This window comes from Loxodonta africana, chromosome 10, assembly GCF_030014295.1.
Source record: "Loxodonta africana isolate mLoxAfr1 chromosome 10, mLoxAfr1.hap2, whole genome shotgun sequence".
Taxonomy (NCBI): Eukaryota; Metazoa; Chordata; class Mammalia; order Proboscidea; family Elephantidae; genus Loxodonta; species Loxodonta africana.
Window position 1 is genome coordinate 913,387 of NC_087351.1, and position 26,851 is coordinate 940,237.

A 26,851-nucleotide genomic window follows, 5' to 3' on the forward strand; every position below is an offset into this window, starting at 1 on the left:
CACCCTACTCTAATCTATTCGATTCATTGAGATTTGTCTCATTTCCTCTCCATTCGACTCGATTCAGCTCGAATTGGATCTATTCATCTCTATTCTGCACTACTCGACTCTGACTATTCTACTCTACTCCACTCTACTCCATTCTACTCTTTGTATTCTCTTCTCTTCTACTCTATGCTTCTCTAGTCTATTCCTCTGTGCCCTACCCTATTGAATCCCAGCCTGACCTACGCTACTCTAAGCTGTTCTATTGAATTCGATTGCATTCGATTCGACCCGATTTGACACAATTGGACGGGATTCGGTGAGATTTCATGAGATTCAATGGGTTTTGGTGGGATTGGATGGACTTCGACGAGATTCGATGCAATAGGATGCGATTAGGTGCGATTTGCCTCGATCTAGCTTGGCTCATTTTCTTGGTCTCTATTTGGCTCATTCCAGCTCCATTCGGCTCCATTCAGCTCGAATCTGGTCGATTGGACTTGATTGGGCTCGATTGGGCTCGACTCAGCCCTAGATGTCCCTATTCGGTGCTATTCCGCTCTATTCAACTCTTTTCTAGTCTATTCATCTCGGTTTGACTGCATTTGACTCCATTCCACACCATTCTACGCTCTTCTATTCGACAGAACCCTATCCCGCCCTAGTCTTTCCTCATCTAGTCTCTTCTTTTCGATTCTGTTGTATTGGATTCTCGTTTTCTCTTTTCTCTATTCCATCCGATGCTACTCTACCATACCCTACACGAAACTAAGCTATCCTGACTTATCCTCTTCTATTCTATTGGATTCTGTTTTCTCTGTTCTACCGTATGCTACCCTACCATATGACACCCTACTGTACCATACCCTACTCCATAGGGGTACTCAAGAAGGGTGCTAGTTTGGAAAAGGGACTACCTCAGGCAAGGGGACTAGTTCAGGCTACTAGTTAGGGCCACTGTACTAGTTAAGAGTACTAGTTAATGGACGGGTACTAGTTAAGGCTACTAGGAAGGCAAGGTATAAGTGAAGGCTACGACTTCAGGCAAGAGTATTAGTTTAGGCTACTAGTTGATGCAAGGGTACAAGTTCATACTACTAGTTAAGGCCAGGGTACTACTTAAGACTACTAGTTAATGCCAGGTTACTAGTTGAGGCAAGGGTACTAGTGATGGCCAGGGTACTAGCTAAGGCTGGGCTACTAGTCCATGTAAGGCTACTACTTCAGGGTACTAGTTAAGGTTTGGCTACTAGTTAAGAGGACTAGTAAGGCAAGGGTAGATGTTAAGATTGTTCCTTAAGGCAAGGTGACTAGTTAAGGGTACTAGTTACCACAAGGCTTTTAGTTCAGAATACTAGTTAGGGCCACTGTACTAGTTAAGAGTACTAGTTAAGCCTACTAGTAAGGCAAGGAACGAGTTAAGGCCACTACTTCAGGCAAGAGTACTAGTTAAGTCTACAAGTCGATGCAAGGGTACATGTTAATACTCCTGGCTAAGTCCAGGGTGCTGGTTAAGGCAACTGGTTAAGGCAAGGGTAGTAGTTCTGGGTACTGATAAGGCCAGGGTACTAATTCAGACTACTAGTGAATGCGAGGGTACTAGCTAAGGGTACTACTTAAGGCTGCCAGTGAAGGCCAGGGTCTTAGTTAAGGCCACTGGAGAAGGCCAGGGTACTAGTGAAGGCAAGGCTACTAGTTAAGGGTACTAGTTAAGAGGAGGCTACTAGTTCAGGATACGAGTTAGGGGCACTGTACTAGTTAAGAGTACTAGCTAAGGCACGAGTACTAGTTCAGGCCACTACTTAAGGCAAGAGTACTAGTTAAGGCTACTCTTTGATGCAAGTTTACAAGTTGAGACTTCGAGTTAAGGCCAAGGTCCTACTTAAGGCAACTGGTTAAGGCAAGGCTACTAGTTAAGGCAAGGCTACTAGTTCAGGGTAGTAGTTAAGGCTTGGCTACTAGTTAAGGGTACTAGGAAGGCAAGGGCAGAGGTTAAGACTATTACTTAAAGCAAGGCTACTAGTTCAGGGTACTAATTCAGACAAGGCTACTAGTTCAGGCTGCTCGTTCTGGCCGCTGTACTAGTTAAGAGTACTAGTTAAGGCACAGGTTCTAGTTAAGGATACTAGTTAAGGCAAGGTCCAAGTGAAGGCTACTACTTAAGGCAAGACGACTAGTTTAGGCTACCAGTGGATTCAAGGGTACAAGTGAATACTACTAGTTAAGACCAGGGTACCAGTTAAGGCAGCTGGTTAAGGCCAGGGTAGGACTTATGGGGACTGAGAAGGCCAGGTACTACTTAAGACTACTAGTTAATGCGAGGGTACTAGTTAAGGGTACTAGTTGAGGCAAGGATACGAGTGAAGGCCAGGGTACTAGTTAAGGCTACTGGTGAAGGCCAGGGTACTAGTTAAGGCTACTGGTGAAGGCCAGGGTCCTAGTTAAGGCAGGGCTACTAGTTCAGGGTACTAGTAAGGCAAGGGTAGACATTAAGACTATTACTTAAGGCAAGGCTACTAGTTAAGGGCAGTAGTTCAGACAAGGCTACTAGTTCAGGATACTAGTTAAGGCAAGGGGAGTAGTTCAGATTCAGAATTTAGGGTACTTGTCAGGGCAAGGGTACTCTTCAAGGCTACTTGTCTAGCCTACTGATCTATACCACTAGTCTGACTAGTCCAGCTGTCTTGTCTAGGCTACTACTCTAGACTTCTCTTGTCTACTCTACTCTAGTCTACTTTCGTCTACCCTAGTCTACCCTATCCAAAACCACCCTACCCTAACCTTTTCGAATCTATTCAATTGCATTCGATTCAAAGCATTTCAATGGGATTGGACGCGATGATGCTTGAATCGGCTCATTCGGCACCATCAGCTCGATTCAGCTCCATTTGGCTTGAATCGCTTCGATTCAGCTTGTTTCAACTCAATTCGACTTGGTTCAGCCTTATTCGGCTCGATTCGACTCTTTTCTACTCTAGTTTTCCCTATGCAACTCCATTCGACTCGATTCTACTCTATTCTGTTCTACCCTACCCTACTCTAATCTATTCTAATGGATTCGATTGGACGCTATTCGACGCGATTCATCACGTTTTGTTTCCATTGGCCTCGATTCGGCTAGAATTGGCTCTATTCAGCTCTATTCTGCACTATTTCACTCTATTCGACTCTACTCTTCTCTACTTTACTCTTCTCTGCTCTACCGTACTGTGCTATCTTCTGTTCCTTCTATTATGTACTGTTCTAGTCTATTCTGTTCTACCCTCCCAGCCGCTCCCCTCCCCTTCTCTAATCTTTGATTCTGTTCGAGTCATCGCATTTTCACGCCATTCCACCCGATTAGGCTTGAATCAGATCAATTCGCTTCGAGTCGGTTCGATTGGGCTCCATTTTGCTCCATTCAGCTCCAATGGCATCGATTCTGCTGGATTCTGCTCGATTAGGCCTTCTTTGGCCCTATTCGGCCCAACTATGCTCTATTCGACTCTTTTCTACTCTATTCGTCTCGAGTCGGCTCCGTTCTAATCCATTCCACACCATTCTGCACTATTCTCCTCCATTCTCGTCTACCCTTCCCTACCCTAATCTATTCGAATGGATTCGATTGGACCCGATTCGAAGCGATTCAACGCGATTCATCTTGTTTTGTCTCCATTCGCCTCAATTCGGCTATGTTCTGCACTATCTGACTCTTTTCTACTCTATTCTATTCTGCTGGATTCTTTCTCTTCTGTTCTGTTCTCTCCTATTCTGTTGGACTCTGTTCTATCCTACCCTACCCAACCCTACTGCACCCCACCCAAACCCACCCTACTTGAATCTATTTGATTCAATTCGATTCACTTCGACGCGATTGGACAGGATTCGACGGGATTCGACAAGGTCCGAAGGCATTTGACGGGATTCAAAGAGATTAGACGAGATTCCATACGATTCGACGTGATTCAGCAGAATTCTAGGAGATTGGACGCAATTCGAAGTTATTGGACGTGATGGGACGTGATTCGTCGTGATTCGACGACGTTCGATGCAATCCGATGCGATCCGAAGCGATTCGACCCGGTCCGACACAAAACGACGTGATTCGACGCTATTCAGTGACAGTCGGCGTGATTCTGCTTGATTCAGCTCGATTAGGTGCGAATCGGCTCTCTATGGCTCCTTTACGTCTCTATTCGGCTCCATTCAGCTCTGTTTTCTCTATTCGTCTCTATTTGGCCTATTCGGCTCTATTCGACTCTATTCGAGTCTACTCGACCCTACCCTTTTCTACTCTATTCTATTCCTTCTATTCCGTTCTAATCTCTTCTAGTCTACTCTACTCTATTCTATTCCACCCTCCCCTCCCCTTCTCTAATCTAGACCTTTGGATTGGATTGGATGCATTGAACGGGATTCGACGTGATTAAGCTTGAATCAGCTCGATTCGATTCGATTTGGCTCTATTTGGCTCGTTTGGCTTGAATTGCTTCGATTCTGCTCAATTCGGCCTCTTTCGGCCCTATTCTGCTCTATTCGACTCTTCTCTACTCTTTTCGTCTCTATTTGACTCCATTCGACTCCATTCTATTTATTCCACACCATTCTATACTATTCTGCTCTACTCTAGCCTACACCACTCTAATTTACTCGAATCGATTAGACGTGATTCCTCTCATTTCGACTCCATTCGGCTCTATTCAGCTGTATTCGAGTCTACCCTACTCTACACTAGCCTACTCTATCGTACTCTAGTCTACTCTTCTCTATTTTCTTTCTTCTTCCTATTCTGTTCTGTTCTGTTCGAGTCTATTCTACCCTACCCTGTGCTACCCAACTCTACTCTATTCTAATCCATTTGATTGGATTGGATTCAACCCATTTGGACACGGTTCAGCTCAGTTTGGCTCTATTTAGCTCTGTTCGAATCTATTCTACTCTACTCTGTTTCCCTCTACGCTACTCTAGCCTACTGTTTTCTGTATTCGTTCTGTATTGTTCTGTTCTCTTCTATTCTCTTCTGTTTTATTCTATGCTACTCTACTCTATTCCACCCTGCCATACCCGAACCTCCCCTACTCTAATCTGTTCAATTCGATTCCATGAATTTGGACACGATTCAGGTCGAATTGGTTCGATTCATGTCCATTCGGCTCCATTTGGCTCGAAGAGTGTCGATTCAACTGGATTCGGCTCAATTCGGCTCCATTAGGCTCGATTTACTGGATTTGGCTCAATTCAGCTCGATTCGGCCCTCTTCGGCCCTCTTCAGCACCATTCGGCTCTATTCGGCTCTTTTCTACTCCTTTCGACTCCATTCGATTGCGTTGCACAGCATTCTACTCCACTCAACACTATTTTACTCTACCCTACCCTAATTGACTGGAATTGGTTCGAGGGGATTCAACGCGATTTGCCTTGTTTCTTCTCCATTTGGCTCGCTTAGACTCTATTCGACTCTGTTCTACTCTACACTATTCTGCTCTGCTCTAACCTTTTGGACTCGATTCTCTTGTATTCTTTTTATTCTCTTTTACTGTGTTCAATCCTCTTCTACTCTATTTTAACCAACCCTACTCTAATCTATTCCACTGGATTCGATTCCACGCATTTCGATGCGATTCGGCTCCAATCGGCTCCGTTGCACTCCATTCATCCCTCTTGGGCTCTAATCGGTTCGATTCAGTTCTAATCGGCTCCATTTCGCCCTGGTCAGTTCTATTCAGCTTGAATAGGCTCTATTCAACTCTATGTGGCTCTATGAGTCTACTCAACTCTATTATCTCTTTTCAACTCCATTCTACTCCATCCGACTGTATTCTTCTCTAGTCTATTGTCTTGTACTCTACCCTTCTCTAGTCTATTCTAATGGATTCGATTGGATTGGACTTGAGTGGATGGGATTCAATGCAATTCAACGGGATTCGACGCGATCCAGCATGATTCCGCGGGATTCGGCGCCGTTCATCTTGATTTCTATCACGTTGGGTCTTTTGGGCTCTATTTTGCTCTAGTCGGCAATATTCAACTCTATTCTTCTAGACTCTGCACTACTCGACCCTATTCTATTCTTTCAGTTCTCTTCTATCCTGTTCTGTTCTACTGCATTTTGGTCTATCCTACCCTACTCTAACTTAGCCTACTGTAATCTGTTCTATTCTAGTCAACAGACTTGAACGGGATTCGACCTGATTCAGGTCCTATCGGCTCGAATCAGCTCCTTTTTGTGCGAATTCAACTCGATTCGGTTGGACTTGGCCCTTTTCCTCTCTATTCAGCTCTTTTCGGCAGGATTTGACTCGATTTGACTCTAGTCTACTCTTCTCTATTCTTTCTGGTCTATTCTAATCTATTCTCTTCTACCCTACCCTACCCTCATCTTACCCGCCCTACACTAAACTATTGGATTGGATTCGACACTTTTCAACGCGATTCGACATGATTCTTCTCGAGTCACCTCGAATTTGGTGGATTCGGCTGCATTCAGCTCTCTTTGGCTCTATTCAACTCTATTGGACTCTATTCTACTGTACTCGTCTCTACTTCATTCTATTCGATTCTTTCTCTTGTGTTCTGTTCTAGTCTAACCCCTCCTACTCTACCCTCCTCTACTCTAATCGATTCGATTCGATTCAATGCCTTTCAAGGCGATTCCATGGGATTAGGCTTGAATTGGCTTGATTTAGCTCGATTTGGCTTGAATCGGGTCAATTTGGCTCGATTCTGCTCGATTCAGCATCATTAGGCTCGATCCAAACTTATCCGGCCCTGTTCAGCTCTATTCAACTCTTTTCTACTTTATTCGTCTCTATTTGGCTCCATTCGACTCCATTCCACACCATTCTACTCTGTTCGACTCCATTCTACACTAGTCTATTCTCTTCTCCCCCACCCTACTCTAATCTATTCGATTCATTGAGATTTGTCTCATTTCCTCTCCATTCGACTCGATTCAGCTCGAATTGGATCTATTCATCTCTATTCTGCACTACTCGACTCTGACTATTCTACTCTACTCCACTCTACTCCATTCTACTCTTTGTATTCTCTTCTCTTCTACTCTATGCTTCTCTAGTCTATTCCTCTGTGCCCTACCCTATTGAATCCCAGCCTGACCTACGCTACTCTAAGCTGTTCTATTGAATTCGATTGCATTCGATTCGACCCGATTGGACACAATTGGACGGGATTCGGTGAGATTTCATGAGATTCAATGGGTTTTGGTGGGATTGGATGGACTTCGACGAGATTCGATGCAATAGGATGCGATTAGGTGCGATTTGCCTCGATCTAGCTTGGCTCATTTTCTTGGTCTCTATTTGGCTCATTCCAGCTCCATTCGGCTCCATTCAGCTCGAATCTGGTCGATTGGACTTGATTGGGCTCGATTGGGCTCGACTCAGCCCTAGATGTCCCTATTCGGTGCTATTCCGCTCTATTCAACTCTTTTCTAGTCTATTCATCTCGGTTTGACTGCATTTGACTCCATTCCACACCATTCTACGCTCTTCTATTCGACAGAACCCTATCCCGCCCTAGTCTTTCCTCATCTAGTCTCTTCTTTTCGATTCTGTTGTATTGGATTCTCGTTTTCTCTTTTCTCTATTCCATCCGATGCTACTCTACCATACCCTACACGAAACTAAGCTATCCTGACTTATCCTCTTCTATTCTATTGGATTCTGTTTTCTCTGTTCTACCGTATGCTACCCTACCATATGACACCCTACTGTACCATACCCTACTCCATAGGGGTACTCAAGAAGGGTGCTAGTTTGGAAAAGGGACTACCTCAGGCAAGGGGACTAGTTCAGGCTACTAGTTAGGGCCACTGTACTAGTTAAGAGTACTAGTTAATGGACAGGTACTAGTTAAGGCTACTAGGAAGGCAAGGTATAAGTGAAGGCTACGACTTCAGGCAAGAGTATTAGTTTAGGCTACTAGTTGATGCAAGGGTACAAGTTCATACTACTAGTTAAGGCCAGGGTACTACTTAAGACTACTAGTTAATGCCAGGTTACTAGTTGAGGCAAGGGTACTAGTGAAGGCCAGGGTACTAGCTAAGGCTGGGCTACTAGTCCATGTAAGGCTACTACTTCAGGGTACTAGTTAAGGTTTGGCTACTAGTTAAGAGGACTAGTAAGGCAAGGGTAGATGTTAAGATTGTTCCTTAAGGCAAGGTGACTAGTTAAGGGTACTAGTTACCACAAGGCTTTTAGTTCAGAATACTAGTTAGGGCCACTGTACTAGTTAAGAGTACTAGTTAAGCCTACTAGTAAGGCAAGGAACGAGTTAAGGCCACTACTTCAGGCAAGAGTACTAGTTAAGTCTACAAGTCGATGCAAGGGTACATGTTAATACTCCTGGCTAAGTCCAGGGTGCTGGTTAAGGCAACTGGTTAAGGCAAGGGTAGTAGTTCTGGGTACTGATAAGGCCAGGGTACTAATTCAGACTACTAGTGAATGCGAGGGTACTAGTTAAGGGTACTACTTAAGGCTGCCAGTGAAGGCCAGGGTCTTAGTTAAGGCCACTGGAGAAGGCCAGGGTACTAGTGAAGGCAAGGCTACTAGTTAAGGGTACTAGTTAAGAGAAGGCTACTAGTTCAGGATACGAGTTAGGGGCACTGTACTAGTTAAGAGTACTAGCTAAGGCACGAGTACTAGTTCAGGCCACTACTTAAGGCAAGAGCACTAGTTAAGGCTACTCTTTGATGCAAGTTTACAAGTTGAGACTTCGAGTTAAGGCCAAGGTCCTACTTAAGGCAACTGGTAAAGGCAAGGGTATTAGTTAAGGCTTGGCTACTAGTTAAGGGTACTAGGAAGGCAAGGGCAGAGGTTAAGACTATTACTTAAAGCAAGGCTACTAGTTCAGGGTACTAATTCAGACAAGGCTACTAGTTCAGGCTGCTCGTTCTGGCCGCTGTACTAGTTAAGAGTACTAGTTAAGGCAAGGTACTAGTTAAGGATACTAGTTAAGGCAAGGTACAAATGAAGGCTACTACTTAAGGCAAGACGACTAGTTTAGGCTACCAGTGGATTCAAGGGTACAAGTGAATACTACTAGTTAAGACCAGGGTACCAGTTAAGGCAGCTGGTTAAGGCCAGGGTAGGACTTATGGGGACTGAGAAGGCCAGGTACTACTTAAGACTACTAGTTAATGCGAGGGTACTAGTTAAGGGTACTAGTTGAGGCAAGGATACGAGTGAAGGCCAGGGTACTAGTTAAGGCTACTGGTGAAGGCCAGGGTCCTAGTTAAGGCAGGGCTACTAGTTCAGGGTACTAGTAAGGCAAGGGTAGACATTAAGACTATTACTTAAGGCAAGGCTACTAGTTAAGGGCAGTAGTTCAGACAAGGCTACTAGTTCAGGATACTAGTTAAGGCAAGGGGAGTAGTTCAGATTCAGAATTTAGGGTACTTGTCAGGGCAAGGGTACTCTTCAAGGCTACTTGTCTAGCCTACTGATCTATACCACTAGTCTGACTAGTCCAGCTGTCTTGTCTAGGCTACTACTCTAGACTTCTCTTGTCTACTCTACTCTAGTCTACTTTCGTCTACCCTAGTCTACCCTATCCAAAACCACCCTACCCTAACCTTTTCGAATCTATTCAATTGCATTCGATTCAAAGCATTTCAATGGGATTGGACGCGATGATGCTTGAATCGGCTCATTCGGCACCATCAGCTCGATTCAGCTCCATTTGGCTTGAATCGCTTCGATTCAGCTTGTTTCAACTCAATTCGACTTGGTTCAGCCTTATTCGGCTCGATTCGACTCTTTTCTACTCTAGTTTTCCCTATGCAACTCCATTCGACTCGATTCTACTCTATTCTGTTCTACCCTACCCTACTCTAATCTATTCTAATGGATTCGATTGGACGCTATTCGACGCGATTCATCACGTTTTGTTTCCATTGGCCTCGATTCGGCTAGAATTGGCTCTATTCAGCTCTATTCTGCACTATTTCACTCTATTCGACTCTACTCTTCTCTACTTTACTCTTCTCTGCTCTACCGTACTGTGCTATCTTCTGTTCCTTCTATTATGTACTGTTCTAGTCTATTCTGTTCTACCCTCCCAGCCGCTCCCCTCCCCTTCTCTAATCTTTGATTCTGTTCGAGTCATCGCATTTTCACGCCATTCCACCCGATTAGGCTTGAATCAGATCAATTCGCTTCGAGTCGGTTCGATTGGGCTCCATTTTGCTCCATTCAGCTCCAATGGCATCGATTCTGCTGGATTCTGCTCGATTAGGCCTTCTTTGGCCCTATTCGGCCCAACTATGCTCTATTCGACTCTTTTCTACTCTATTCGTCTCGAGTCGGCTCCGTTCTAATCCATTCCACACCATTCTGCACTATTCTCCTCCATTCTCGTCTACCCTTCCCTACCCTAATCTATTCGAATGGATTCGATTGGACCCGATTCGAAGCGATTCAACGCGATTCATCTTGTTTTGTCTCCATTCGCCTCAATTCGGCTATGTTCTGCACTATCTGACTCTTTTCTACTCTATTCTATTCTGCTGGATTCTTTCTCTTCTGTTCTGTTCTCTCCTATTCTGTTGGACTCTGTTCTATCCTACCCTACCCAACCCTACTGCACCCCACCCAAACCCACCCTACTTGAATCTATTTGATTCAATTCGATTCACTTCGACGCGATTGGACAGGATTCGACGGGATTCGACAAGGTCCGAAGGCATTTGACGGGATTCAAAGAGATTAGACGAGATTCCATACGATTCGACGTGATTCAGCAGAATTCTAGGAGATTGGACGCAATTCGAAGTTATTGGACGTGATGGGACGTGATTCGTCGTGATTCGACGACGTTCGATGCAATCCGATGCGATCCGAAGCGATTCGACCCGGTCCGACACAAAACGACGTGATTCGACGCTATTCAGTGACAGTCGGCGTGATTCTGCTTGATTCAGCTCGATTAGGTGCGAATCGGCTCTCTATGGCTCCTTTACGTCTCTATTCGGCTCCATTCAGCTCTGTTTTCTCTATTCGTCTCTATTTGGCCTATTCGGCTCTATTCGACTCTATTCGAGTCTACTCGACCCTACCCTTTTCTACTCTATTCTATTCCTTCTATTCCGTTCTAATCTCTTCTAGTCTACTCTACTCTATTCTATTCCACCCTCCCCTCCCCTTCTCTAATCTAGACCTTTGGATTGGATTGGATGCATTGAACGGGATTCGACGTGATTAAGCTTGAATCAGCTCGATTCGATTCGATTTGGCTCTATTTGGCTCGTTTGGCTTGAATTGCTTCGATTCTGCTCAATTCGGCCTCTTTCGGCCCTATTCTGCTCTATTCGACTCTTCTCTACTCTTTTCGTCTCTATTTGACTCCATTCGACTCCATTCTATTTATTCCACACCATTCTATACTATTCTGCTCTACTCTAGCCTACACCACTCTAATTTACTCGAATCGATTAGACGTGATTCCTCTCATTTCGACTCCATTCGGCTCTATTCAGCTGTATTCGAGTCTACCCTACTCTACACTAGCCTACTCTATCGTACTCTAGTCTACTCTTCTCTATTTTCTTTCTTCTTCCTATTCTGTTCTGTTCTGTTCGAGTCTATTCTACCCTACCCTGTGCTACCCAACTCTACTCTATTCTAATCCATTTGATTGGATTGGATTCAACCCATTTGGACACGGTTCAGCTCAGTTTGGCTCTATTTAGCTCTGTTCGAATCTATTCTACTCTACTCTGTTTCCCTCTACGCTACTCTAGCCTACTGTTTTCTGTATTCGTTCTGTATTGTTCTGTTCTCTTCTATTCTCTTCTGTTTTATTCTATGCTACTCTACTCTATTCCACCCTGCCATACCCGAACCTCCCCTACTCTAATCTGTTCAATTCGATTCCATGAATTTGGACACGATTCAGGTCGAATTGGTTCGATTCATGTCCATTCGGCTCCATTTGGCTCGAAGAGTGTCGATTCAACTGGATTCGGCTCAATTCGGCTCCATTAGGCTCGATTTACTGGATTTGGCTCAATTCAGCTCGATTCGGCCCTCTTCGGCCCTCTTCAGCACCATTCGGCTCTATTCGGCTCTTTTCTACTCCTTTCGACTCCATTCGATTGCGTTGCACAGCATTCTACTCCACTCAACACTATTTTACTCTACCCTACCCTAATTGACTGGAATTGGTTCGAGGGGATTCAACGCGATTTGCCTTGTTTCTTCTCCATTTGGCTCGCTTAGACTCTATTCGACTCTGTTCTACTCTACACTATTCTGCTCTGCTCTAACCTTTTGGACTCGATTCTCTTGTATTCTTTTTATTCTCTTTTACTGTGTTCAATCCTCTTCTACTCTATTTTAACCAACCCTACTCTAATCTATTCCACTGGATTCGATTCCACGCATTTCGATGCGATTCGGCTCCAATCGGCTCCGTTGCACTCCATTCATCCCTCTTGGGCTCTAATCGGTTCGATTCAGTTCTAATCGGCTCCATTTCGCCCTGGTCAGTTCTATTCAGCTTGAATAGGCTCTATTCAACTCTATGTGGCTCTATGAGTCTACTCAACTCTATTATCTCTTTTCAACTCCATTCTACTCCATCCGACTGTATTCTTCTCTAGTCTATTGTCTTGTACTCTACCCTTCTCTAGTCTATTCTAATGGATTCGATTGGATTGGACTTGAGTGGATGGGATTCAATGCAATTCAACGGGATTCGACGCGATCCAGCATGATTCCGCGGGATTCGGCGCCGTTCATCTTGATTTCTATCACGTTGGGTCTTTTGGGCTCTATTTTGCTCTAGTCGGCAATATTCAACTCTATTCTTCTAGACTCTGCACTACTCGACCCTATTCTATTCTTTCAGTTCTCTTCTATCCTGTTCTGTTCTACTGCATTTTGGTCTATCCTACCCTACTCTAACTTAGCCTACTGTAATCTGTTCTATTCTAGTCAACAGACTTGAACGGGATTCGACCTGATTCAGGTCCTATCGGCTCGAATCAGCTCCTTTTTGTGCGAATTCAACTCGATTCGGTTGGACTTGGCCCTTTTCCTCTCTATTCAGCTCTTTTCGGCAGGATTTGACTCGATTTGACTCTAGTCTACTCTTCTCTATTCTTTCTGGTCTATTCTAATCTATTCTCTTCTACCCTACCCTACCCTCATCTTACCCGCCCTACACTAAACTATTGGATTGGATTCGACACTTTTCAACGCGATTCGACATGATTCTTCTCGAGTCACCTCGAATTTGGTGGATTCGGCTGCATTCAGCTCTCTTTGGCTCTATTCAACTCTATTGGACTCTATTCTACTGTACTCGTCTCTACTTCATTCTATTCGATTCTTTCTCTTGTGTTCTGTTCTAGTCTAACCCGTCCTACTCTACCCTCCTCTACTCTAATCGATTCGATTCGATTCAATGCCTTTCAAGGCGATTCCATGGGATTAGGCTTGAATTGGCTTGATTTAGCTCGATTTGGCTTGAATCGGGTCAATTTGGCTCGATTCTGCTCGATTCAGCATCATTAGGCTCGATCCAAACTTATCCGGCCCTGTTCAGCTCTATTCAACTCTTTTCTACTTTATTCGTCTCTATTTGGCTCCATTCGACTCCATTCCACACCATTCTACTCTGTTCGACTCCATTCTACACTAGTCTATTCTCTTCTCCCCCACCCTACTCTAATCTATTCGATTCATTGAGATTTGTCTCATTTCCTCTCCATTCGACTCGATTCAGCTCGAATTGGATCTATTCATCTCTATTCTGCACTACTCGACTCTGACTATTCTACTCTACTCCACTCTACTCCATTCTACTCTTTGTATTCTCTTCTCTTCTACTCTATGCTTCTCTAGTCTATTCCTCTGTGCCCTACCCTATTGAATCCCAGCCTGACCTACGCTACTCTAAGCTGTTCTATTGAATTCGATTGCATTCGATTCGACCCGATTTGACACAATTGGACGGGATTCGGTGAGATTTCATGAGATTCAATGGGTTTTGGTGGGATTGGATGGACTTCGACGAGATTCGATGCAATAGGATGCGATTAGGTGCGATTTGCCTCGATCTAGCTTGGCTCATTTTCTTGGTCTCTATTTGGCTCATTCCAGCTCCATTCGGCTCCATTCAGCTCGAATCTGGTCGATTGGACTTGATTGGGCTCGATTGGGCTCGACTCAGCCCTAGATGTCCCTATTCGGTGCTATTCCGCTCTATTCAACTCTTTTCTAGTCTATTCATCTCGGTTTGACTGCATTTGACTCCATTCCACACCATTCTACGCTCTTCTATTCGACAGAACCCTATCCCGCCCTAGTCTTTCCTCATCTAGTCTCTTCTTTTCGATTCTGTTGTATTGGATTCTCGTTTTCTCTTTTCTCTATTCCATCCGATGCTACTCTACCATACCCTACACGAAACTAAGCTATCCTGACTTATCCTCTTCTATTCTATTGGATTCTGTTTTCTCTGTTCTACCGTATGCTACCCTACCATATGACACCCTACTGTACCATACCCTACTCCATAGGGGTACTCAAGAAGGGTGCTAGTTTGGAAAAGGGACTACCTCAGGCAAGGGGACTAGTTCAGGCTACTAGTTAGGGCCACTGTACTAGTTAAGAGTACTAGTTAATGGACGGGTACTAGTTAAGGCTACTAGGAAGGCAAGGTATAAGTGAAGGCTACGACTTCAGGCAAGAGTATTAGTTTAGGCTACTAGTTGATGCAAGGGTACAAGTTCATACTACTAGTTAAGGCCAGGGTACTACTTAAGACTACTAGTTAATGCCAGGTTACTAGTTGAGGCAAGGGTACTAGTGATGGCCAGGGTACTAGCTAAGGCTGGGCTACTAGTCCATGTAAGGCTACTACTTCAGGGTACTAGTTAAGGTTTGGCTACTAGTTAAGAGGACTAGTAAGGCAAGGGTAGATGTTAAGATTGTTCCTTAAGGCAAGGTGACTAGTTAAGGGTACTAGTTACCACAAGGCTTTTAGTTCAGAATACTAGTTAGGGCCACTGTACTAGTTAAGAGTACTAGTTAAGCCTACTAGTAAGGCAAGGAACGAGTTAAGGCCACTACTTCAGGCAAGAGTACTAGTTAAGTCTACAAGTCGATGCAAGGGTACATGTTAATACTCCTGGCTAAGTCCAGGGTGCTGGTTAAGGCAACTGGTTAAGGCAAGGGTAGTAGTTCTGGGTACTGATAAGGCCAGGGTACTAATTCAGACTACTAGTGAATGCGAGGGTACTAGCTAAGGGTACTACTTAAGGCTGCCAGTGAAGGCCAGGGTCTTAGTTAAGGCCACTGGAGAAGGCCAGGGTACTAGTGAAGGCAAGGCTACTAGTTAAGGGTACTAGTTAAGAGAAGGCTACTAGTTCAGGATACGAGTTAGGGGCACTGTACTAGTTAAGAGTACTAGCTAAGGCACGAGTACTAGTTCAGGCCACTACTTAAGGCAAGAGTACTAGTTAAGGCTACTCTTTGATGCAAGTTTACAAGTTGAGACTTCGAGTTAAGGCCAAGGTCCTACTTAAGGCAACTGGTTAAGGCAAGGCTACTAGTTAAGGCAAGGCTACTAGTTCAGGGTAGTAGTTAAGGCTTGGCTACTAGTTAAGGGTACTAGGAAGGCAAGGGCAGAGGTTAAGACTATTACTTAAAGCAAGGCTACTAGTTCAGGGTACTAATTCAGACAAGGCTACTAGTTCAGGCTGCTCGTTCTGGCCGCTGTACTAGTTAAGAGTACTAGTTAAGGCACAGGTTCTAGTTAAGGATACTAGTTAAGGCAAGGTCCAAGTGAAGGCTACTACTTAAGGCAAGACGACTAGTTTAGGCTACCAGTGGATTCAAGGGTACAAGTGAATACTACTAGTTAAGACCAGGGTACCAGTTAAGGCAGCTGGTTAAGGCCAGGGTAGGACTTATGGGGACTGAGAAGGCCAGGTACTACTTAAGACTACTAGTTAATGCGAGGGTACTAGTTAAGGGTACTAGTTGAGGCAAGGATACGAGTGAAGGCCAGGGTACTAGTTAAGGCTACTGGTGAAGGCCAGGGTACTAGTTAAGGCTACTGGTGAAGGCCAGGGTCCTAGTTAAGGCAGGGCTACTAGTTCAGGGTACTAGTAAGGCAAGGGTAGACATTAAGACTATTACTTAAGGCAAGGCTACTAGTTAAGGGCAGTAGTTCAGACAAGGCTACTAGTTCAGGATACTAGTTAAGGCAAGGGGAGTAGTTCAGATTCAGAATTTAGGGTACTTGTCAGGGCAAGGGTACTCTTCAAGGCTACTTGTCTAGCCTACTGATCTATACCACTAGTCTGACTAGTCCAGCTGTCTTGTCTAGGCTACTACTCTAGACTTCTCTTGTCTACTCTACTCTAGTCTACTTTCGTCTACCCTAGTCTACCCTATCCAAAACCACCCTACCCTAACCTTTTCGAATCTATTCAATTGCATTCGATTCAAAGCATTTCAATGGGATTGGACGCGATGATGCTTGAATCGGCTCATTCGGCACCATCAGCTCGATTCAGCTCCATTTGGCTTGAATCGCTTCGATTCAGCTTGTTTCAACTCAATTCGACTTGGTTCAGCCTTATTCGGCTCGATTCGACTCTTTTCTACTCTAGTTTTCCCTATGCAACTCCATTCGACTCGATTCTACTCTATTCTGTTCTACCCTACCCTACTCTAATCTATTCTAATGGATTCGATTGGACGCTATTCGACGCGATTCATCACGTTTTGTTTCCATTGGCCTCGATTCGGCTAGAATTGGCTCTATTCAGCTCTATTCTGCACTATTTCACTCTATTCGACTCTACTCTTCTCTACTTTACTCTTCTCTGCTCTACCGTACTGTGCTATCTTCTGTTCCTTCTATTATGTACTGTTCTAGTCTATTCTGTTCTACCCTCCCAGCCGCTCCCCTCCCCTTCTCTAATCTTTGATTCTGTTCGAGTCATCGCATTTTCACGCCATTCCACCCGATTAGGCTTGAATCAGATCAATTCGCTTCGAGTCGGTTCGATTGGGCTCCATTTTGCTCCATTCAGCTCCAATGGCATCGATTCTGCTGGATTCTGCTCGATTAGGCCTTCTTTGGCCCTATTCGGCCCAACTATGCTCTATTCGACTCTTTTCTACTCTATTCGTCTCGAGTCGGCTCCGTTCTAATCCATTCCACACCATTCTGCACTATTCTCCTCCATTCTCGTCTACCCTTCCCTACCCTAATCTATTCGAATGGATTCGATTGGACCCGATTCGAAGCGATTCAACGCGATTCATCTTGTTTTGTCTCCATTCGCCTCAATTCGGCTATGTTCTGCACTATCTGACTCTTTTCTACTCTATTCTATTCTGCTGGATTCTTTCTCTTCTGTTCTGTTCTCTCCTATTCTGTTGGACTCTGTTCTATCCTACCCTACCCAACCCTACTGCACCCCACCCAAACCCACCCTACTTGAATCTATTTGATTCAATTCGATTCACTTCGACGCGATTGGACAGGATTCGACGGGATTCGACAAGGTCCGAAGGCATTTGACGGGATTCAAAGAGATTAGACGAGATTCCATACGATTCGACGTGATTCAGCAGAATTCTAGGAGATTGGACGCAATTCGAAGTTATTGGACGTGATGGGACGTGATTCGTCGTGATTCGACGACGTTCGATGCAATCCGATGCGATCCGAAGCGATTCGACCCGGTCCGACACAAAACGACGTGATTCGACGCTATTCAGTGACAGTCGGCGTGATTCTGCTTGATTCAGCTCGATTAGGTGCGAATCGGCTCTCTATGGCTCCTTTACGTCTCTATTCGGCTCCATTCAGCTCTGTTTTCTCTATTCGTCTCTATTTGGCCTATTCGGCTCTATTCGACTCTATTCGAGTCTACTCGACCCTACCCTTTTCTACTCTATTCTATTCCTTCTATTCCGTTCTAATCTCTTCTAGTCTACTCTACTCTATTCTATTCCACCCTCCCCTCCCCTTCTCTAATCTAGACCTTTGGATTGGATTGGATGCATTGAACGGGATTCGACGTGATTAAGCTTGAATCAGCTCGATTCGATTCGATTTGGCTCTATTTGGCTCGTTTGGCTTGAATTGCTTCGATTCTGCTCAATTCGGCCTCTTTCGGCCCTATTCTGCTCTATTCGACTCTTCTCTACTCTTTTCGTCTCTATTTGACTCCATTCGACTCCATTCTATTTATTCCACACCATTCTATACTATTCTGCTCTACTCTAGCCTACACCACTCTAATTTACTCGAATCGATTAGACGTGATTCCTCTCATTTCGACTCCATTCGGCTCTATTCAGCTGTATTCGAGTCTACCCTACTCTACACTAGCCTACTCTATCGTACTCTAGTCTACTCTTCTCTATTTTCTTTCTTCTTCCTATTCTGTTCTGTTCTGTTCGAGTCTATTCTACCCTACCCTGTGCTACCCAACTCTACTCTATTCTAATCCATTTGATTGGATTGGATTCAACCCATTTGGACACGGTTCAGCTCAGTTTGGCTCTATTTAGCTCTGTTCGAATCTATTCTACTCTACTCTGTTTCCCTCTACGCTACTCTAGCCTACTGTTTTCTGTATTCGTTCTGTATTGTTCTGTTCTCTTCTATTCTCTTCTGTTTTATTCTATGCTACTCTACTCTATTCCACCCTGCCATACCCGAACCTCCCCTACTCTAATCTGTTCAATTCGATTCCATGAATTTGGACACGATTCAGGTCGAATTGGTTCGATTCATGTCCATTCGGCTCCATTTGGCTCGAAGAGTGTCGATTCAACTGGATTCGGCTCAATTCGGCTCCATTAGGCTCGATTTACTGGATTTGGCTCAATTCAGCTCGATTGGGCGCTCTTCGGCCCTCTTCAGCACCATTCGGCTCTATTCGGCTCTTTTCTACTCCTTTCGACTCCATTCGATTGCGTTGCACAGCATTCTACTCCACTCAACACTATTTTACTCTACCCTACCCTAATTGACTGGAATTGGTTCGAGGGGATTCAACGCGATTTGCCTTGTTTCTTCTCCATTTGGCTCGCTTAGACTCTATTCGACTCTGTTCTACTCTACACTATTCTGCTCTGCTCTAACCTTTTGGACTCGATTCTCTTGTATTCTTTTTATTCTCTTTTACTGTGTTCAATCCTCTTCTACTCTATTTTAACCAACCCTACTCTAATCTATTCCACTGGATTCGATTCCACGCATTTCGATGCGATTCGGCTCCAATCGGCTCCGTTGCACTCCATTCATCCCTCTTGGGCTCTAATCGGTTCGATTCAGTTCTAATCGGCTCCATTTCGCCCTGGTCAGTTCTATTCAGCTTGAATAGGCTCTATTCAACTCTATGTGGCTCTATGAGTCTACTCAACTCTATTATCTCTTTTCAACTCCATTCTACTCCATCCGACTGTATTCTTCTCTAGTCTATTGTCTTGTACTCTACCCTTCTCTAGTCTATTCTAATCGATTCGATTGGATTGGACTTGAGTGGATGGGATTCAATGCAATTCAACGGGATTCGACGCGATCCAGCATGATTCCGCGGGATTCGGCGCCGTTCATCTTGATTTCTATCACGTTGGGTCTTTTGGGCTCTATTTTGCTCTAGTCGGCAATATTCAACTCTATTCTTCTAGACTCTGCACTACTCGACCCTATTCTATTCTTTCAGTTCTCTTCTATCCTGTTCTGTTCTACTGCATTTTGGTCTATCCTACCCTACTCTAACTTAGCCTACTGTAATCTGTTCTATTCTAGTCAACAGACTTGAACGGGATTCGACCTGATTCAGGTCCTATCGGCTCGAATCAGCTCCTTTTTGTGCGAATTCAACTCGATTCGGTTGGACTTGGCCCTTTTCCTCTCTATTCGGCTCTTTTCGGCAGGATTTGACTCGATTTGACTCTAGTCTACTCTTCTCTATTCTTTCTGGTCTATTCTAATCTATTCTCTTCTACCCTACCCTACCCTCATCTTACCCGCCCTACACTAAACTATTGGATTGGATTCGACACTTTTCAACGCGATTCGACATGATTCTTCTCGAGTCAGCTCGAATTTGGTGGATTCGGCTGCATTCAGCTCTCTTTGGCTCTATGCAACTCTATTGGACTCTATTCTACTGTACTCGTCTCTACTTCATTCTATTCGATTCTTTCTCTTGTGTTCTGTTCTAGTCTAACCCCTCCTACTCTACCCTCCTCTACTCTAATCGATTCGATTCGATTCAATGCCTTTCAAGGCGATTCCATGGGATTAGGCTTGAATTGGCTTGATTTAGCTCGATTTGGCTTGAATCGGGTCAATTTGGCTCGATTCTGCTCGATTCAGCATCATTAGGCTCGATCCAAACTTATCCGGCCCTGTTCAGCTCTATTCAACTCTTTTCTACTTTATTCGTCTCTATTTGGCTCCATTCGACTCCATTCCACACCATTCTACTCTGTTCGACTCCATTCTACACTAGTCTATTCTCTTCTCCCCCACCCTACTCTAATCTATTCGATTCATTGAGATTTGTCTCATTTCCTCTCCATTCGACTCGATTCAGCTCGAATTGGATCTATTCATCTCTATTCTGCACTACTCGACTCTGACTATTCTACTCTACTCCACTCTACTCCATTCTACTCTTTGTATTCTCTTCTCTTCTACTCTATGCTTCTCTAGTCTATTCCTCTGTGCCCTACCCTATTGAATCCCAGCCTGACCTACGCTACTCTAAGCTGTTCTATTGAATTCGATTGCATTCGATTCGACCCGATTTGACACAATTGGACGGGATTCGGTGAGATTTCATGAGATTCAATGGGTTTTGGTGGGATTGGATGGACTTCGACGAGATTCGATGCAATAGGATGCGATTAGGTGCGATTTGCCTCGATCTAGCTTGGCTCATTTTCTTGGTCTCTATTTGGCTCATTCCAGCTCCATTCGGCTCCATTCAGCTCGAATCTGGTCGATTGGACTTGATTGGGCTCGATTGGGCTCGACTCAGCCCTAGATGTCCCTATTCGGTGCTATTCCGCTCTATTCAACTCTTTTCTAGTCTATTCATCTCGGTTTGACTGCATTTGACTCCATTCCACACCATTCTACGCTCTTCTATTCGACAGAACCCTATCCCGCCCTAGTCTTTCCTCATCTAGTCTCTTCTTTTCGATTCTGTTGTATTGGATTCTCGTTTTCTCTTTTCTCTATTCCATCCGATGCTACTCTACCATACCCTACACGAAACTAAGCTATCCTGACTTATCCTCTTCTATTCTATTGGATTCTGTTTTCTCTGTTCTACCGTATGCTACCCTACCATATGACACCCTACTGTACCATACCCTACTCCATAGGGGTACTCAAGAAGGGTGCTAGTTTGGAAAAGGGACTACCTCAGGCAAGGGGACTAGTTCAGGCTACTAGTTAGGGCCACTGTACTAGTTAAGAGTACTAGTTAATGGACGGGTACTAGTTAAGGCTACTAGGAAGGCAAGGTATAAGTGAAGGCTACGACTTCAGGCAAGAGTATTAGTTTAGGCTACTAGTTGATGCAAGGGTACAAGTTCATACTACTAGTTAAGGCCAGGGTACTACTTAAGACTACTAGTTAATGCCAGGTTACTAGTTGAGGCAAGGGTACTAGTGATGGCCAGGGTACTAGCTAAGGCTGGGCTACTAGTCCATGTAAGGCTACTACTTCAGGGTACTAGTTAAGGTTTGGCTACTAGTTAAGAGGACTAGTAAGGCAAGGGTAGATGTTAAGATTGTTCCTTAAGGCAAGGTGACTAGTTAAGGGTACTAGTTACCACAAGGCTTTTAGTTCAGAATACTAGTTAGGGCCACTGTACTAGTTAAGAGTACTAGTTAAGCCTACTAGTAAGGCAAGGAACGAGTTAAGGCCACTACTTCAGGCAAGAGTACTAGTTAAGTCTACAAGTCGATGCAAGGGTACATGTTAATACTCCTGGCTAAGTCCAGGGTGCTGGTTAAGGCAACTGGTTAAGGCAAGGGTAGTAGTTCTGGGTACTGATAAGGCCAGGGTACTAATTCAGACTACTAGTGAATGCGAGGGTACTAGCTAAGGGTACTACTTAAGGCTGCCAGTGAAGGCCAGGGTCTTAGTTAAGGCCACTGGAGAAGGCCAGGGTACTAGTGAAGGCAAGGCTACTAGTTAAGGGTACTAGTTAAGAGAAGGCTACTAGTTCAGGATACGAGTTAGGGGCACTGTACTAGTTAAGAGTACTAGCTAAGGCACGAGTACTAGTTCAGGCCACTACTTAAGGCAAGAGTACTAGTTAAGGCTACTCTTTGATGCAAGTTTACAAGTTGAGACTTCGAGTTAAGGCCAAGGTCCTACTTAAGGCAACTGGTTAAGGCAAGGCTACTAGTTAAGGCAAGGCTACTAGTTCAGGGTAGTAGTTAAGGCTTGGCTACTAGTTAAGGGTACTAGGAAGGCAAGGGCAGACGTTAAGACTATTACTTAAAGCAAGGCTACTAGTTCAGGGTACTAATTCAGACAAGGCTACTAGTTCAGGCTGCTCGTTCTGGCCGCTGTACTAGTTAAGAGTACTAGCTAAGGCACAGGTTCTAGTTAAGGATACTAGTTAAGGCAAGGTCCAAGTGAAGGCTACTACTTAAGGCAAGACGACTAGTTTAGGCTACCAGTGGATTCAAGGGTACAAGTGAATACTACTAGTTAAGACCAGGGTACCAGTTAAGGCAGCTGGTTAAGGCCAGGGTAGGACTTATGGGGACTGAGAAGGCCAGGTACTACTTAAGACTACTAGTTAATGCGAGGGTACTAGTTAAGGGTACTAGTTGAGGCAAGGATACGAGTGAAGGCCAGGGTACTAGTTAAGGCTACTGGTGAAGGCCAGGGTACTAGTTAAGGCTACTGGTGAAGGCCAGGGTCCTAGTTAAGGCAGGGCTACTAGTTCAGGGTACTAGTAAGGCAAGGGTAGACATTAAGACTATTACTTAAGGCAAGGCTACTAGTTAAGGGCAGTAGTTCAGACAAGGCTACTAGTTCAGGATACTAGTTAAGGCAAGGGGAGTAGTTCAGATTCAGAATTTAGGGTACTTGTCAGGGCAAGGGTACTCTTCAAGGCTACTTGTCTAGCCTACTGATCTATACCACTAGTCTGACTAGTCCAGCTGTCTTGTCTAGGCTACTACTCTAGACTTCTCTTGTCTACTCTACTCTAGTCTACTTTCGTCTACCCTAGTCTACCCTATCCAAAACCACCCTACCCTAACCTTTTCGAATCTATTCAATTGCATTCGATTCAAAGCATTTCAATGGGATTGGACGCGATGATGCTTGAATCGGCTCATTCGGCACCATCAGCTCGATTCAGCTCCATTTGGCTTGAATCGCTTCGATTCAGCTTGTTTCAACTCAATTCGACTTGGTTCAGCCTTATTCGGCTCGATTCGACTCTTTTCTACTCTAGTTTTCCCTATGCAACTCCATTCGACTCGATTCTACTCTATTCTGTTCTACCCTACCCTACTCTAATCTATTCTAATGGATTCGATTGGACGCTATTCGACGCGATTCATCACGTTTTGTTTCCATTGGCCTCGATTCGGCTAGAATTGGCTCTATTCAGCTCTATTCTGCACTATTTCACTCTATTCGACTCTACTCTTCTCTACTTTACTCTTCTCTGCTCTACCGTACTGTGCTATCTTCTGTTCCTTCTATTATGTACTGTTCTAGTCTATTCTGTTCTACCCTCCCAGCCGCTCCCCTCCCCTTCTCTAATCTTTGATTCTGTTCGAGTCATCGCATTTTCACGCCATTCCACCCGATTAGGCTTGAATCAGATCAATTCGCTTCGAGTCGGTTCGATTGGGCTCCATTTTGCTCCATTCAGCTCCAATGGCATCGATTCTGCTGGATTCTGCTCGATTAGGCCTTCTTTGGCCCTATTCGGCCCAACTATGCTCTATTCGACTCTTTTCTACTCTATTCGTCTCGAGTCGGCTCCGTTCTAATCCATTCCACACCATTCTGCACTATTCTCCTCCATTCTCGTCTACCCTTCCCTACCCTAATCTATTCGAATGGATTCGATTGGACCCGATTCGAAGCGATTCAACGCGATTCATCTTGTTTTGTCTCCATTCGCCTCAATTCGGCTATGTTCTGCACTATCTGACTCTTTTCTACTCTATTCTATTCTGCTGGATTCTTTCTCTTCTGTTCTGTTCTCTCCTATTCTGTTGGACTCTGTTCTATCCTACCCTACCCAACCCTACTGCACCCCACCCAAACCCACCCTACTTGAATCTATTTGATTCAATTCGATTCACTTCGACGCGATTGGACAGGATTCGACGGGATTCGACAAGGTCCGAAGGCATTTGACGGGATTCAAAGAGATTAGACGAGATTCCATACGATTCGACGTGATTCAGCAGAATTCTAGGAGATTGGACGCAATTCGAAGTTATTGGACGTGATGGGACGTGATTCGTCGTGATTCGACGACGTTCGATGCAATCCGATGCGATCCGAAGCGATTCGACCCGGTCCGACACAAAACGACGTGATTCGACGCTATTCAGTGACAGTCGGCGTGATTCTGCTTGATTCAGCTCGATTAGGTGCGAATCGGCTCTCTATGGCTCCTTTACGTCTCTATTCGGCTCCATTCAGCTCTGTTTTCTCTATTCGTCTCTATTTGGCCTATTCGGCTCTATTCGACTCTATTCGAGTCTACTCGACCCTACCCTTTTCTACTCTATTCTATTCCTTCTATTCCGTTCTAATCTCTTCTAGTCTACTCTACTCTATTCTATTCCACCCTCCCCTCCCCTTCTCTAATCTAGACCTTTGGATTGGATTGGATGCATTGAACGGGATTCGACGTGATTAAGCTTGAATCAGCTCGATTCGATTCGATTTGGCTCTATTTGGCTCGTTTGGCTTGAATTGCTTCGATTCTGCTCAATTCGGCCTCTTTCGGCCCTATTCTGCTCTATTCGACTCTTCTCTACTCTTTTCGTCTCTATTTGACTCCATTCGACTCCATTCTATTTATTCCACACCATTCTATACTATTCTGCTCTACTCTAGCCTACACCACTCTAATTTACTCGAATCGATTAGACGTGATTCCTCTCATTTCGACTCCATTCGGCTCTATTCAGCTGTATTCGAGTCTACCCTACTCTACACTAGCCTACTCTATCGTACTCTAGTCTACTCTTCTCTATTTTCTTTCTTCTTCCTATTCTGTTCTGTTCTGTTCGAGTCTATTCTACCCTACCCTGTGCTACCCAACTCTACTCTATTCTAATCCATTTGATTGGATTGGATTCAACCCATTTGGACACGGTTCAGCTCAGTTTGGCTCTATTTAGCTCTGTTCGAATCTATTCTACTCTACTCTGTTTCCCTCTACGCTACTCTAGCCTACTGTTTTCTGTATTCGTTCTGTATTGTTCTGTTCTCTTCTATTCTCTTCTGTTTTATTCTATGCTACTCTACTCTATTCCACCCTGCCATACCCGAACCTCCCCTACTCTAATCTGTTCAATTCGATTCCATGAATTTGGACACGATTCAGGTCGAATTGGTTCGATTCATGTCCATTCGGCTCCATTTGGCTCGAAGAGTGTCGATTCAACTGGATTCGGCTCAATTCGGCTCCATTAGGCTCGATTTACTGGATTTGGCTCAATTCAGCTCGATTCGGCCCTCTTCGGCCCTCTTCAGCACCATTCGGCTCTATTCGGCTCTTTTCTACTCCTTTCGACTCCATTCGATTGCGTTGCACAGCATTCTACTCCACTCAACACTATTTTACTCTACCCTACCCTAATTGACTGGAATTGGTTCGAGGGGATTCAACGCGATTTGCCTTGTTTCTTCTCCATTTGGCTCGCTTAGACTCTATTCGACTCTGTTCTACTCTACACTATTCTGCTCTGCTCTAACCTTTTGGACTCGATTCTCTTGTATTCTTTTTATTCTCTTTTACTGTGTTCAATCCTCTTCTACTCTATTTTAACCAACCCTACTCTAATCTATTCCACTGGATTCGATTCCACGCATTTCGATGCGATTCGGCTCCAATCGGCTCCGTTGCACTCCATTCATCCCTCTTGGGCTCTAATCGGTTCGATTCAGTTCTAATCGGCTCCATTTCGCCCTGGTCAGTTCTATTCAGCTTGAATAGGCTCTATTCAACTCTATGTGGCTCTATGAGTCTACTCAACTCTATTATCTCTTTTCAACTCCATTCTACTCCATCCGACTGTATTCTTCTCTAGTCTATTGTCTTGTACTCTACCCTTCTCTAGTCTATTCTAATGGATTCGATTGGATTGGACTTGAGTGGATGGGATTCAATGCAATTCAACGGGATTCGACGCGATCCAGCATGATTCCGCGGGATTCGGCGCCGTTCATCTTGATTTCTATCACGTTGGGTCTTTTGGGCTCTATTTTGCTCTAGTCGGCAATATTCAACTCTATTCTTCTAGACTCTGCACTACTCGACCCTATTCTATTCTTTCAGTTCTCTTCTATCCTGTTCTGTTCTACTGCATTTTGGTCTATCCTACCCTACTCTAACTTAGCCTACTGTAATCTGTTCTATTCTAGTCAACAGACTTGAACGGGATTCGACCTGATTCAGGTCCTATCGGCTCGAATCAGCTCCTTTTTGTGCGAATTCAACTCGATTCGGTTGGACTTGGCCCTTTTCCTCTCTATTCAGCTCTTTTCGGCAGGATTTGACTCGATTTGACTCTAGTCTACTCTTCTCTATTCTTTCTGGTCTATTCTAATCTATTCTCTTCTACCCTACCCTACCCTCATCTTACCCGCCCT